At 41.8% G+C, this 14,055-nt stretch overlaps 1 protein-coding gene across 3 annotated transcripts in view; it reads left to right on the top strand.

Moving 5' to 3' along the window:
• LOC120308437 (RAB3A interacting protein) overlaps positions 1-14,055 on the top strand; it is a 112,254-nt gene that overhangs the window by 11,999 nt on the left and 86,200 nt on the right. For 2 of the 3 annotated variants that reach the window (XM_039344496.1, XM_039344494.1), the window contains exon 2: positions 246-659. The gene's annotated coding sequence lies outside the window, so the exon portion shown is untranslated. Of the gene's footprint in view, positions 1-245; positions 660-7,938; positions 8,033-14,055 lie in introns of all 3 variants that reach the window. The other variant, XM_039344495.1, reaches the window with a different exon arrangement.

The following is a 14,055-nucleotide window of genomic DNA, read 5'->3' as shown; positions in this document are numbered from 1 at the left end:
AAAAGGCTTTACAAATCTCTGTTGTGGACACGGTCCTGAAAGTGTTGAGTCAAGCGACACTTGAGAAATAATCCTGCTCAGCCTCAGGCGATTTCTGTGCTCTAAATCGGATTTTAGAGCTTTTCGGAGATGGGAGGACGCTTCGCACGGGCAACTTTAATTGTTTTAAAAAACACTCGAAGCAGGAGACGTGGCTGGAATGACAATAGTTTGCATATGTCATCGTTTTTGCTTCTCTCTCCTAGAAAATGCTGTTCAGGACGAGTCCAAGTGAAAGACAAATTGAAGTATATTTTAGACCTCAGAGGGATTAATATCCAGCTCCGATTCTCGTTCTTCTCTCGCTTCCCCGCGAAAAAGCATCTCTGGCAAAGCTGTTGGAGAACCTCCACTCCGACAGCAGTCGAGAGTCAAATCCTCTAGGGGGAGCCGCACAGCTCTCCGCTCCAATCCAGAAGTCCTACCTGGCATAGACGGACTCTAGTTACTCCCTGATCGAGGTTGTTGTGCTTTTAAACGCATGCGCAGCCGCGCCCCGTTGTGCCTCCGCCGCTGAGTTTCAGGATCGGGTTTCGCGGGCAGAGCGAGAAAAAGAAGTGGGAGCTGTTGCTGACTCGTCGCCTGCGGCTGGGAAAGGTGGTATTGCTGGCCCCCCGCAGGTAAGTCCCGCTGCTAGCTTTTCTTCCTCCTCTTTTTGGAGTCACCCAAAAGCTGTAGTTTCAGAGGAGACATGACGTCCAGTGGCATTGGATTGCAACTATCATTTACCTCTGGTTAACGTGGTTGGAGATTCTGGGAGATGTAGTTCGACACAGTTGAGGGCATCGGGTTGCAGAAAGATGCAGTTCAACCTTTTCTTTTGCGTCGTCCCTATGCCGCCGCCGTGGCCACCTGTGATTAATGGAACCGCGTTTCTTTCCCCAATCCCTCGGCAATCGCAGTTTTTATCTCTCCTTACTCAGTTGTTTCTGACGGCACTCTGACCGAGCGCGTGTTTGAATGCCTAGGTTTGAATCTCTTTGCCCACCTCCGGCCAGCAATGATTCCTTGCACAAACACACACACAAGGCACTTGAAATTATATCCAATTTTGTAGATGGGCTAACACCAGAGATCTTTATGAAGTGTCTTTAATAGTTATACAGTATGATGCTTTTAATTCGTACGGGAGAGGAGAACATAGTGTGGTAAACAGACGATATAAATATAAGGATAATGGTATATTGGTATTTCCGGCTTGCTAACTCGGTATTATACCGTGCATTCAACATTCAGAATCTCCTGTTAGGGCCTGAGCATCCAGCATCCATTGCGCTTTCTTATTTTCAGAGTCATCGAGCAAATCTGCTGCTTTGCTCTCATTAGTCTAGTCTAGGTTATTTCTCAGGTTCCCTGTATTCATAGTTAACTCTCTCAGGCCCAGAATCTGCACATTTGAACTGATAGTTTGCAACATTGCAACTGATTGTTTTCCAAGATGTTGCAGGCACTCTTGTTTTTCCCCAGAGGCTAAACACAGCCATTCTGAAAATGTTTATTTTGTTTGTCAGACAGCCAGAACTACAATAATCTAAATTGGCTGAGGGAATAATGAAGTATATGTTACTCAAGATTTACACTGAAAATCTTTAATGAAGTGTTTAATTAGAAATTTTGTAGGTTAAGCAGAATTTATTTTTTAAAATTGTGTTTTTAATCCTTCATTGAAATTAATAGAATTTGGATTATTTTAAAAATATTGAAGTTGTACATAGCTCTTGGAAAATTACATCTTATAAATAATGGGAAATTAATAATGCATGCATTTGAAAGCCATGTACCCGATTGGTGGTAAAAGTTAAATACAATCATATTTTATATCATTCACTTTACATATGTTTCATGCACATTGTACATGTCCATGAATCATTATTTTTAGTCTGTTCTTCTGGAGTTGCAGAATTTTTGTATGATTAACATCTGAGAATAAGGAAGATAAATAATTCATTCTAGTCATTATGTTTTTAATAAATAACTAGTCTGTGTATAATTTGTAGTTGATGCCTTTTTCTATTTAAAGGAACAATACTTGTGGAAGAGAATTCTGGTGGAACACTTTTTTTTGTCAATAGAAAAACTATTTTGACTAGGTACAAGGAAAAAGTCCTTGACATTATATAAATTGAATGACTTTTAATTGTTTTGAGGCTGAAATATTTCAATGAATATCCCAGAGAGGCACACTATTTAGCAAAGCTGAGCAGTCAAACTGAAAATGTTTCCAGAAAGTTTTTCATATGAGCTCCAGTGGTCTCCAAAAGTATGTCAAATACAAATTGTAAAGTGGCAGGTAGAGATATTGTTAAGTGCACTACTGAAAAGTAATCACATTATTTAACTTTAATTTAAATGTAAATCTGAAGCAGCTTTTATCCTGACCATCTGTTATTTTTATCAATGTAGACTTTGACATGTTGCTTAAAGTCCAGTTCCAGACTTTGCTCCTCCCCCTCCTCCCCAAATGTTGCAAACCCCTTCTATAAAATATTCATTTGCTGCAGTTACTTAATATTTCATACATACATACATACATACATCACAATCCAGTAAACATTTTTGAGGCAATTATTTCAATATACTTCTGTGTCTCCAGTCTTGTCCTTAATAAAATAGCTTAGATGTAGAAACCAAATATGAATTAATATCTATAATTTATGGATGAATATGATCATGTTTTCTCAAGGTCTAAGGACCTTAAACTTTCTTACTAATCTGACATCCAGATGCAAGGGTGAAATTGAAAATGCTTTAGTGAGGTCTTCCCTCCTATTGTAAAATAAATAGGGCTATTGTCAAGCAAATCATGTGGATAATAGCCAGACAGAACTTGATATCTGCCCTGCAAATTATTGGATATTTTGTAAATGTTGTAATAGACAAAAATGCTTCCAGTTTTAAAAGTATCTTAGCTATTCAGTCTTCTCCCTACTTCAGCGTATTAATCAATCCAATATTCCTTCAATGGTATTGGAAGTCAGATTTAGGAATATCTTCCATAGTGCTGGAATCTATACTTGTGATTCAGTGGTTCATTGAAAGATTGGTTCATGTCTTCCCTTACAGTACTTCATTCTTATAAAATTGTAACAAAGTATTGCCTTTGATTAGGAATGTTCCTGGACAACCTGAAGAATTTTATATTAGTTATGTTTAGGATGACCAAACACCATCTTGCAGTTTCCTGGTTTTTTAGAATAAGGTTATGTTAATTCAAAGTTTCCTGTTCATAGTATTGATGAGAGTTGGACACCCCCTCCCCAGCCCAACAAAGAAATAATCTAGGAACACCCCAACTAAACTGGGTCAACAGCAGCCTGAGGCTAAAACAGCAAACACTTGACACACACAATGAGGAACCAGCTAGCAGCAATCAGGATTAACACACAACAATAAAAGTAATTAACACCTTTTAGGCAAGAAAAAGGAACTAACAATAGTCACAAACCAGCAAATCAAGAAAGACAAATTTTAACTCACCAATTAGAAATGGTAAGTTTGTTACCAATCAGAAATGACAAGTTTGGAAACCACAAAAGGGTATAAAAACCCCTGTTTAAAGATCACTCTGTCTAGCTAGCCGGGGACTCGAGCTGAATTGTCACTCAACGCTGATCCTCGAAATTAAACCTCTTTCTGGTAGCTGGCTTCACGATCTATTTCTTCTGCACTGTGCCGTCAAGGGGAATCCCGGCTGGAAGGACCGAACGGGGGAGTTCCTCCCAACAATCTGGCGACATACGAAGGGACTTCCAGCTCACCCAGCCACCGGACCGGGCCCGGAAGAGTCATCACCCAGCCGGCAGCGGACACTTTGATCCGTGGGGAAGCCTCCTCGGACCCTGCCCGGTCGGCATCGGGTAGTAAAGGGAGTTTTTGAGTCTTACGCTCGAACAGCTACCAGGAAAGAGGGTAAGTGCCACCAAATTTAAATCTATTAGGTTAAAGGGTCTGGGGGAACGAAAGGAAGAATGCATGAGTGTGTGTGTGAGGCATCCTCCTCTTAGAATCAGCTGGAGCTCGCTCCCTCCGTGTGCCCTCTAGCCGCACCCCGACCTGCTGCTAGCTCCAGTGGAGCCGTGACCGGCGGAATTCGGGAAAGCAAGGGGGGGCATCGGAGCGTGAGACCTTCTGGTGAGAGAGGAGGACCGAGCGGGCAGAGAAAGAGAACCCTATTCTGGGCAAGCCAGGACCCCTTCTGCCAGTAAATATCAAAGCAGTAGCCCCGAGCGGAGGTGGCCGCTCACCTCCGAGAATCTGTATTAGGAAAGAAGTCTCGCAAGGAGACTTTGACTGTATTGGGGGAAAGAAGTCTCGCAAGGAGACTTCGACTGTATTAGGAAAGAAGTCTCACAAGGAGACTTCGACTGTGTAGTGTATAGAAAAAAAAATACAGACTTTGCTTAGGGCTTTGCTGGGAAACCAATTTGGCTAAATAAAGGTACTTAAAAGGGAAAATAAGAAATAGTGATTCTCTCTCTCTCTCTCTCTCTTCTCTATGCAACCACGTGGTATGTTTAAAATATGTGCCTTCCCTAACTTGAGTTATCTGAAATTTATGGTGGGAATGAGTAGGATGTGTAAAACTAAGACTTCTGTTCTCTTGTCTTTGTGTATATATGTTTGTCAAAGTCTGTGCATGAGAGGTAAATGTGACTGTTAACTGTTTCAAATCCAAAGGAAAAAGAATTTTAAATTCTGCTAGAAATTCTGCTTAAAATAAGCCACAAGAAGGAAATACCTCACTCTGTTTGTCTGGCCAACAAACAGAGTGAAGAAAAGTGTTTGTTTGTTTGTTTTTCTCTGTCTCTGTGTACGCTCAAGAACAGCCTTAAGTTACTAGGAGGGATTGCTTTAAGTTTATCTGTTGGAAAAGTTTCACTTGCATTTACTGTATGTGTTTTATCTATCTTTTTCCTGAAAAATGTGTGTCTATCTACAAGAGCCTTTTGAAGCTCAAGTCTGCTTGTGTGGGGAAATAATTTTCCTAAGTTACTTTTCTTATCCTATCACTTACTGGTGAAACTACTATGAAACTTTTCTGAAGCAAATAAGCATTTTCTAATCTCTAAAATAATGTTATCTATTTTAGAATAAATGTTCTCCTATCTCTGGAAAGTTGCACACCTTAAAATATTACGCTTTTAAAATTATTTGGAGTTTTCAGCATTCTCAAGCTGCTTAGCATTTTTTTTTCTCCTCTTCCTTTCAAGTTGCAAGTTCTTGTCCATAATATGTTGCAAATGGTCAAGTTCAAAGGTGAAACATTTCATTTTGTTGTTCCCCATTTGTCTATGTTTAATAACTGCAGTTTTAATGCCCTTTTCAAACTGCCTGCAAGCTACCCCCCTTCCAATTCTTTTCCTGCCCTTTGTTCTCCATACCTTTTATCTGCCTCTCCTGGTAGAGTCCACCCAGAAAGCGCGGGGAGACCTTGTTCTTATATCTTTCAGCCCTGAAACCCTCTCCCAAGCCTTTGGAAGCAGAACACACAGACCCAGATGCTGCCTCCATCCATTTGAGCCATGGAATTGAGTTTTGAATCCAGCCATCCACTAAAAAGCCACCATGCAATCTAAGTGGGGAACATCTTCCCAAGTCCTACCATTTACCCAGATGCCTGTGAGAGCTGCAGCAGGAAGGTGGTGCCATGTGAAGCCTCAGAAGAGAAAATTAGACTATGGGGGGAGGGTGGAAACTCATTGTAAACTTTTATTTCTTGCCCCATTTGTATTGTAACAAGCCAGTTGAATGTATTAGTGGAGAGATGGCACTTGGGAATATGTGGCAGAACAAGTACTGAACACCTTGGACTTCTATCTGGTGGGAGGGAAAATTTATCCAGAATGTTTGTATTGACTATTTTGTAAAAGTAGCTGCATATACATGCACACACACACAGACACCATTCAGAATCACACTTGAGTCTATCCCCTCCACCTACCTTTAGTGAAGTTCCCCAGGCTGATTTTTGCTCTGTTGCACCAAAGCTTTGAGGGATCAACTTCCAACAGATAACAAGGGGGAGGGAACTAGGCCCCCTCAGGTGATTTGCAATTCATATGCCCTGACTAAGGAAGCAATAGGAAATCCCAAACTTATGCCCTGAATATTTTGCACTGTTGAGCTCAGATTGGGATTCCTAGAACTCATTATGTGCAATTTAAAGAAAATTTAATAGCCTGGCAGTTGGGCATTACAAACCTGGATGCACTGAATTAAGAGCTAAGGCAGGAAACAACCCTTGAAACTGGGCAGCCAGTGGTCATGTACTAAGGAGAACCATGGCTGTGAAGAATTTTGGGGGGTATGCAAACCTGACTGGAAGCTAAAGGTGACATCCAACATTTAAGAGAACTAGCACAAAACATTGGGCACAACCAGTCATCCTGGAACCTTTCCTGGCTCTTTTCATGGTTACCAGACTTCCATTAGTTGAAAATTCTTATTGGTAGTATAATCACAGTCATAATAGGTGGGGCCCTCCTTTGTTGCCTATGCCAATTAATTCCTTTAGGGTTAAAATGCCTAAAGGTCTGCACAACTCCCATCAGAAGCAAGGGACAGAGCAAGAAAACATCTCTCATGATGTGCCAAATTGATCACCACTACCGTATATATGAACCAGTTGGGCTAATCACTGATACATCAGTAATAGCCCAAAATGGGGGAATTGATGAGAGTTGGACACCCCCTCCCCAGCCCAACAAAGAAATAATCTAGGAACACCCCAACTAAACTGGGTCAACAGCAGCCTGAGGCTAAAACAGCAAACACTTGACACACACAATGAGGAACCAGCTAGCAGCAATCAGGACACAACAATAAAAGTAATTAACACCTTTTAGGCAAGAAAAAGGAACTAACAATAGTCACAAACCAGCAAATCAAGAAAGACAAATTTTAACTCACCAATTAGAAATGGTAAGTTTGTTACCAATCAGAAATGACAAGTTTGGAAACCACAAAAGGGTATAAAAACCCCTGTTTAAAGATCACTCTGTCTAGCTAGCCGGGGACTCGAGCTGAATTGTCACTCAACGCTGATCCTCGAAATTAAACCTCTTTCTGGTAGCTGGCTTCACGATCTATTTCTTCTGCACTGTGCCGTCAAGGGGAATCCCGGCTGGAAGGACCGAACGGGGGAGTTCCTCCCAACAGTATCTTATATTATAAATCATTGATGCTGTTCAATATTGCTGTCTTGTATTTTTGTCTTTGGCTGTAATAAAACACATCAGGCAACTAGTTGCAGATGACCTGCTGAGTTGGTAATGGTAGAAGTTAGACCTTGATATAATTTTTGCCTGAATCCTTCATTTCCTTAGACCAGGGATAGGCAACCTTGGCTCTTTTATGACTTGTGGACTTCAACTCCCAGAATTCCTGAGCCAGTATGGCTCAGCATGGAAACCTCTCCCTTTCTTCTCAGCATGGGCTGGCTCAGGAATTCTGGGAGTTGAAGTCCACGAGTCATACAAGAGCCAAGGTTGCCTACCCCTGCCTTAGACTCTATCCTAAGTAATGTTTGTTGATTACATAGTTTTTATGAAGACTTTTTAATATGTCTTTAGATCAGGCTTGAATCTGCTAGTCTCTACAATTTTCTTGGCAACTTTTTCAGAAGTAGTTTGCCTTTGCCTTCTTATTAAGGCTAAGACAGAATGACTGGTCAAGGTCCCCCAGCTGGCAGATCTAGAACCTACATTTCCCAGTTTCTAGCATTGTGACTTAACCAACAAACTGGCTCTCTTCGACACATATATGGTCATTTATTTTGCCAAAATTATTCTCAGTTTTTAAAAGAAGCTAATCCTTCACTGTGGTATATTAAATATTTATGATCAACTGTTAATCTCATTAGTCTTCATTCCTCATTGTTCTACTCTTTTGATTACATAGGCACCTATTTGGTTACAGGAACTATTTTTAACAGCTGTATTGTTGAACTAAGCAACTGCTAATGAAGTTGACGAAGTACTAAGTAGTAAGAAAGGTAAGTCATTTAGAGGTAATACTGATTTTAGTTGTCCTTTGGACTTTGCTTTCAGTTGAAGATAGGAGATTGATAGTTTAATCATTGCTTCTATATGACAAATATTTACTATTTTTTGGTCAGATATTAATCTTTATTAAATGAGGTAGATGTTAAACATACTAAGTAGAGTCAACATTATATCCAGCTTTAGTGCTCGAAGGACAACTTGTTGGTAACACTGTAAGTAACCCTTGTTGTTTGTGTTCTTGAGGCACATTCAAATCTCTATGTAGTCTTTACTCTTTTTCCTTAGCCTGGTCTTAATATAAACTTGGTGTCTAAATTAAAAAATGTAGGGCTTTCTTGGGGCTGGAAAAAAAAATAGGGATGTTTATTAGCAAATACAGAATAACTGAAGGGGAAATAATTTATTTGAACAAAAAGCCCTTAGTTTTTAACAAATAGCAATTCTTTTCTAATGGTTGGCAATATCCTTTAAATATTATTTAAACTGCAATAAATAAATAAATAAATTATACCCTTCAGAATTAACAAAGCGATTACATTGACTTTTTAAATGGGGGATAATTTGGCTTTAAAAGAACCTAACTTGGATTTTCCCCAAAATATTGGCTATAATTCCCATCATTCCCAGTTTTAGAATGATCCAAGTTATAATCAATACTTTGAAACATGTAAGTTTGAGAATACATGTTAGACTTTATAAGACAATATCAAGCTGCTAGTTGAACTTTTAGTTGTTTTCAAAGATACTCCTGTGCTGTTTCTACACTCTAACCTATTTCTTTTTCTTATTTATTGGATTTATATATGTCTTTATGCCAGAATTTTTTTAAAATGTTTAAAATTAATTTTTAATCTTTTAAAAGTATTCCTCTTTACCCTGAAATTTTCTGCAAAGGTTGTATTTCAGGCTATATTTGTTGTCACTACAATGAAAAATAGCCGGTAATGAATCACCAAAACCAAAAGGGATGGTCCTCTCCAATAGTCTCAAAGTCACAGGGGTGTGTGTGTTAAAATAATCAGGCCATAAAACAAGTGAAATGCCTTAAATCTAGGAGTGTTGTTCCAATCCTATAAAAAAAAAAATAGCTCAAGTTAATTAACATGCCTTTGTTGTAACCCAAAAGAATGTAGCAGTGATCTTAAGTCTTTAAATTAAAATTCCAACCATTGTTTTCTACCACAAAAAGTTATAAAACTTTTGGGTGGGAGGGGCATTGCAGTCTTTTCATCCTTTGTCTCTAGGATATTTAATGTTTTTTTCCCTTGATACATATGGTAGATCAGGGGTCCTCAACCCCCAGTCTGTGGACTGGTACCGGGCCATGGCATGCCAGCAACCGGTCCGCACAGATAAGCAAAATCCCATCCGTGGGATGCAGGTAGCATACAAAACCACACCCCTTCCAGTCTGCAGAAAAACCTCTCTCCATGGACTCAGTCCCTGGTGCCCAAAAGGTTGGGGACCACTGCGGTAGGAATGTGGCTCTGAAACTAGTTGCTGGTCTTTGAACAAAAGAAATCTGGCAAGTACTGTGATTCTATTGGCTTGGCTAAAGTTTAACCTGATTCCAACAGGGTTGCTTTCATTAATGATATCTGGTTGGTGGATAGAGAGATATAGCTGCTTGGTGGAAAAACATCATAAGAAAAGAACTGCCCTGTGGCATTTCCCCTGACTTTTTGTTACTTTCTGGTCTTGTGTTTATTGATCCTCCAGACTTCTCCACTGAATCAATCTTGCAGACTTCATCAGAGTCTGTGTCTTACCCCCAGCAATTTAGAGGACAGATATACATGTAGTCCTTGACTTATAACCACAATTAAGTCCAAAATTTCTGTTACTAAGTGAAACAGTTAAGTGAGTTTTGCTCTATTTTATTGCCACAGCTGTTAACTGAATCACTTCAGTTGTTAACACGGCTGTTAAGTGAATCTGGCTTACCCAGTGATTTCGCGTGTCAGAAGGTCACAAAAAGTGATCACATCACCCAGGGACACTGCAACCATCATAACTATGAGCCAGTTGCTTAGCATCCAAATTTTGATCACATGACCATGGGGATGCTGCAACGATTGTAAGTGTGAAAAATGGTCATAAGTTACCTTTTCAGTGCCACTGTAAGTTTGAATAGTCATTAAATGAACTGTTGTAAATCGAAGACTACCTGTAATGGCTCCCCAGCTTCCAGAGGTTAAGTCAATGTGAAGCAGAGGGAGGTTGGCATATTGGTTACCATCTCTTATGATGTAAGCTTTGTTCTAGTGTTTAACTTGCTCTTTACTAGCACTGAAAAAAACCTACGTCACCTTGATGAATTTTATATATTTACTGGTAGACAGGAGTCTCTAAAGCAGGCATGTCAAACTGCTGGCCCGTGGGCTGGATACATCATGCTGAAACTGTGTCCACCCCATTGCCGGCAATGGGGAAAAAGTCCCGATACGTCGTGCGACGACATGTGATGTCGCAAGTTTGACATGCCTGCTCTAAAGTGACATATATTATTGCAAAATTCTGCTATTCAGGCACAGATCCTGTTTGAATACTGTATATTTGTGAGAACTGAAATGAATAAGTGGGCTTAAGTTTCAGTCATGACTGTTTACTTGCTTTTTCTTGCTGTATCTGATTGCATTCTCGTCTAAGAGCTGAGTAATAATAATTATAGAAAGAGAAAAGTATAGAAAAGTTATTTACTACCTGGAGCTTTTGAGTGAGGTGGTTTATAAGTCTTATAAATAAATACTCTCATACCCATGCATATGGATGTACGATAATAGTTTTTTAAGGTATCTTAAATTTTGAATTATGTAAATAATCTTAAATAGATTTTTGGAGAGACTTGTGGATTTACGTTCTGTAGGTCAGGGCTCTTCAACCGGTGGTACGCGTACCATCAGTGGTACTTTAGCACCTGGCAGGTGGTACATGAGCCCTAGCCAAATGTAGCAGGGGAGGGAATCTGCGAAAGTGGCGCCGCACAGGCCTGGAGGAGATTAGCTGGAGCTGCAGAGCTTGGCAGAAGCCCCAGGATTGGTGCATGTGGCAACATGGTAATTGGAGTTTTCCGGCATGGAAAAGAAGAAGAGGAGGGTGGAGAGAAGAGAAGGTATAAAAGGGGCAGGTTCTCCAGCATGATGACTGAAGAATCCACCAATGGGTTATTTCAGTCCTCCTGCCCAATCAGATTAAGTTGTCACGCCTCCTCATTATCTAGCTCCTCCCAGTTTCATCTTAGTCTTTCGCCCATGAGGACGTAATAATTTGACTCTCTTCATGAAAAACAGGTCAGGCTAGATATTTAATTCATTGGTGGATTCTTCCTAGAGTATAATAGTGTTAGATTGGTTTCTTTTTCTGGTGAGTTTTGGTAATTTTGTTTGCCTTCCTTTCTTTCTTTTTCCTTCCATTACCTGGGAGCAGAGCTTATCCCTCTCCTGGCTGAGGGGTGTGTGTCTGCCTATGTTTTCCTAACTATTCAGTTAGCTGCGTTAATTCCCAGGGTAACATCAAGGTGGGGGGGTTGTTCCCTTCCTCTCACTAGCTAAGGAGATTGTTTTTGATCAGTATTTTGGAACTACATCCAGTTCCTTATGGCGGCCGCCATTTTGAGGCCATGTGGAGCCTTCTCTGACTGGGATCGGTCAGAGTCATTCTAGCGGCGGCCATTTTGAATTCCCAAAGTTAAAGTTAATTGTTGCAATCGGACTGTTAGCAAGCTTCCTCCTTGCTTGTTGTGCAAAATTGGTTTAAAACAAATTCATTATTGTTTCCAGAGCCATTTATTTGGCTGCCGCTAAAGGAGGCGAAGTTTCATTGCTGCGGCAGCGAAGACACGTGGGCACTTAAAAAAAGTCTCATTTTTGTTCCTTTTATTATTTACTGACATAGTCCTTTTGGAATTCAACTGAGGTCCGTTCCTTCTCCTACTCCTATCTAGCAAAGTAGTTCTTCTGAATCGAAGTGTCCGCCATTTTGCCAACTACTGTCTCATTGGGAAATGCCCAGGACAGGCAGGGACGCCATTTTTGGAGTTGGTTGTTTATAATTACCTCACAATTTAATTAATATTGCCTTTCTCATATTTATTTTCATCCTAACTTGCGATTAAGGTTCTGTTTCAGAATCCACTATTCATTGCAGGCCCTGCTTGCCATTCCCTGCCTGAGTTCTGCCACCCTGAACCTAGTGGTTGCCTACAGGATCCTGACCATTGCCACTAGCGAGACACGTGTGATTTCGTCACCATTCTGATCTGGTTGAAAGTGCGTCCAGCACATTGGTGATGAGTGCTCCACAGCGCCCAGCGTGAGCCCAGGTTGCCAGGGGCAGTTCACGCTTTTTTCTCCACGTGCAGTCAGTCCCGCTGAGGGCTCCTGACGTCTACTGCAGGGTCACTCAATTTCTGAGTCCTTCTTGGGGGCATTACATCGACATGGCAGAACCCACTGAGCCACAGCCTTTGGACACAGGCAACACCATGGTCCAAGCCGAGCCGGTTTCTGAAGTGCCTACAGGTATGGCCAAAGCAAAGTCTAAATATGGCAGGAAGGCTGGTAAGACAAGCAATAAGATGGCTGACAGAACATATAGAGCCCTGGAGAAGCAATTCTCCCGGGCCCAACGCTTGTCAACTGAACAGGATTACATACCTCCTGGTGCATCCCCACCTGAGACACATGTACCGTCCACATTGGGAGCATGGTTGCCTTTGAGTGCAATCCAGCAGGTCTCTGATCAAACCTTTGGTCAGGTGGGTCCACCCATGCTTGGGGAGGACCTTGATTTGCCCGGCCCATCATCTGCGCCCACTGCTACATTAACTCCAACGGCTGCAGGGTCACGACCTTCGCTAGAGCCATCTTTTTCAGCACAGCTCCAATCGTGGATATCACAGACAGTGATCCAGGCCGTGGCATCATCGGGTATCCACCAGGCGTCACCAATTCCTGGTCCTTCCTCTGCACCAGCTTCCTCATCTAGATCCACAGCGAATCGTTCAGGTAGGGTTTCCCCATCCCAATCTCCGGACACCGAGTCTTCCAATGTCTCGGATTATGACGAAGGGGGGGACTGCTGGTCTGAGTGCGAGGAGCCGACCCATGAGTCTCAGCCCATTGCAGAGCTATTCAATGCCTCGCTCTTTCCGTCATTGCTGTACAGGGCTTGTGCAGCGAGCAAACTTTCCTCCGTCTCTTCTCCGGTCCCTCAGCCTTCCACAGATCAGGACTCAAATCCTCTATTTGCCGAACCGGTAGACAAGCACCTCCATATTCCATGCCCCCCCATATTCCTGAAGAACATTCAGGGACAATGGGAATCTCCAGCTGCTCAATCTTCCCAAGGAGCGTCTGAGCGCAAGATTGTGGACATGGCAATGTCTGACATTTTAGAGGTGCCTAAGGTGGATGAATCCTTAGCCCCACTGTTTTCTACAGCCAGCCTTCTGGCGGATGTCTCAGATGCCCTTAAGGCGGAAGAAAAAAAGTCTGAACTGGCCTTACGCAAGGTTCACTTAGCATCCGCTTGGGCTACAAAGATGGCAACTTCCATTTCCTTTTTTGCAAGGATTTCAATTACCTGGCTCAGACAATTGCAAGACAGGATGCCTCTGGAGGAGGTTAGGATCCATCAGGACCTTACTAAGCTTATAGCCACATCTGAGTATATGGCAGATGTCTCATTGTACTCAGCCAAGCATTCAGCCAGGGCAATGGCTTCCGGCGTAGTAGCCAGGAGGCTACTTTGGCTCAAGAACTGGAGAGCTAAAAGCAAGCACAAGTGGTGTGCGGCTATTGCCCCCTTCACGGGTAGCCGACTGTTTGGGGAAGCATTGACCCCATACCTTATTGAGAATAAACAGAAACAAAAGGTCATCTCTCACTTAGTTAGGAAATCCAACAGGCGTTACCTCCCTTACAGCCGCCGTCAGTCCTTTCGGACTGCATCCACATCAGAACAGGGACAACCTTACAGACCCCCAGCTCCGAAGGCTGACCGCCCCTTTGAC

This window comes from Crotalus tigris, unplaced genomic scaffold (genome assembly GCF_016545835.1).
Source record: "Crotalus tigris isolate CLP2741 ecotype Arizona unplaced genomic scaffold, ASM1654583v1 scf7180000017916.3911339, whole genome shotgun sequence".
Lineage (NCBI taxonomy): Eukaryota > Metazoa > Chordata > Lepidosauria > Squamata > Viperidae > Crotalus > Crotalus tigris.
Note: the sequence above shows the minus strand (reverse complement) of the source record. Positions and strands in the feature narration are given on the sequence as shown.